This window comes from Apis dorsata, unplaced genomic scaffold (genome assembly GCF_000469605.1).
Source record: "Apis dorsata unplaced genomic scaffold, Apis dorsata 1.3 scaffold_169, whole genome shotgun sequence".
Classification (NCBI taxonomy): domain Eukaryota; kingdom Metazoa; phylum Arthropoda; class Insecta; order Hymenoptera; family Apidae; genus Apis; species Apis dorsata.
The window spans coordinates 1,425,577-1,427,305 of NW_006263457.1; the positions used below are offsets into that span (position 1 = coordinate 1,425,577).

At 47.3% G+C, this 1,729-nt stretch overlaps 1 protein-coding gene across 1 annotated transcript in view; it reads left to right on the top strand.

Annotated features, from left to right (window-relative positions):
* The first annotated feature begins 711 nt into the window (after positions 1–711).
* Positions 712–1,729, top strand: part of LOC102676596 (LIM/homeobox protein Lhx2-like) — a 14,976-nt gene continuing 13,958 nt past the window's right edge. Inside the window, exon 1 of the mRNA XM_031509666.1 lies at positions 712–861. The gene's annotated coding sequence lies outside the window, so the exon portion shown is untranslated. The remainder of the gene's footprint in view (positions 862–1,729) is intronic.

A 1,729-nucleotide genomic window follows, 5' to 3' on the forward strand; every position in this document is an offset into this window, starting at 1 on the left:
ATAATTTGGATACGATAATGGTGGTCGAGGAAGAGGAGGTTGGACGATTGGAGGAAGGTTGGATGAAGTGACAGTGGTTATAAATGGTGGAATGTATTTTCTCTATTGTGCGACTTGTTTTATAATATAATCGTGACGTGGTGGAGGGTGAAGATTGTGCGGTAGATTTTGCTGCTTGGGATGTTGCAATTGGGGGAGGGGGGATTTCAACTTCGATGAAAAACCTTTTAACGTTTTCGCGCTCGATCGCGTTCGTGCCTATAGTAATCGGAAAAAATAGCTACGCAATTATTGCGGTAACGTAATAAATCTTTCGAGAGAAAATTTCACTCTGGAAAAAGGGAGGTTCGATTCTGAAAGGATTGGATTCAAACGTTGTTAAATTCATTCTTCTTAAATTAACGAGTCAATCCAAAGATGTATAATTCGATCGTAACGGGTTATGTAGTGAATATCCTTCAATATCGAGCAAAATGGGAAAAATAAGTTTTTAAATACTTATCGCACGAGATTTCCAAATTCGATCGTCCAACGACTTCCGCCTCGACTTTCCAACGGTGTCGCGACACTGTTTCCGACGGACATTGAAACGCCGACTCTCGATCGTGCCGACTTTCGTCGTCAACCCCCACCCCCGATCGTCGAGCCTGGAAAACCATCGTGGTGCTCGTGGTTCAAGGTCGCCGCTACCATCCGGATGGAAATAGCCAGGCTCGAGGCATAAATTCACGAGGTTGTGGGAACGGCTTGACGGGAAGCGACGGCAGACAGCGAGCGAGCGAGCGGAGGAAGCGTCGAGGGCGTCGGTAGCGTCGGTGAAATCCACCGGCGTGGATCGCAGCTGGTCGAACTAACACTCAGGTAAGCGGGGATCGAATGCATAAATCGGAGCGTGGAATTAGAATTTTCGTGCCAAGTTGAGGCAAGGGGTCGGCGTTGAGTTTAATCGAAATAAGATCGGGATGATCAGAAAGACGCATCCGCTATTTAGAATCTCGATCGATCGAATATCTTTACGGATCGTACGAAGCGTAGAATCTTTCCAAGCGTTTGTAATAATTACGTAAAATTATTCCATCTCTATAATGTATTCCATCTGTATAAAAACTTGCACAAAATTCCATTAACGTATCGATAGTACAAATTAATATTAATTTAACTTCGATCTTCGAAATTCGAAATAAAGTTACGGCACGTACAGCTGATCCGAATATCGCACGCTTTTGAAATTATAAAGCCTAATAAAAAATCGTTCGCGCCAAGCCCCGTCGAGGGGGGGACGAGGAGAGAGGAGATCGAAAAGCGGGAAGGGACAAAACTCTAGCGAAAAAGGAAAGGAGAGTGGAGTAACAGTTGTAAATCAGCGTGCACACGGTTCGGTCTAATACGGCGGGTGACAAGCGGCAGCAAAACGGCGTCACCTTGGATGGAACGAGGTGTACGGTGATTCCAGCCGACGTCACCTTCCATTTAACTTACGGAAATCACGTGCGGCCCGCGCTCGTAAAGGACGTTGAGTTATTGTGGCGATCCGCAAGCTTCTACTAATTAGCTCGCGGCCGATTCGAAACCGAGAGAGCCACTGCCCCGGGAGTCATTCATTAACGGGACAGCAGTCACGAATTGTTTTCATTCATCGGTTCTTGCGTGCGCCGCCGCCGAGAAGTGTCCTGAATGAATGCGGGGCCGCCTCCTCTCCGCCACCTCCTCCTCCTCCTCCTCCACCCCC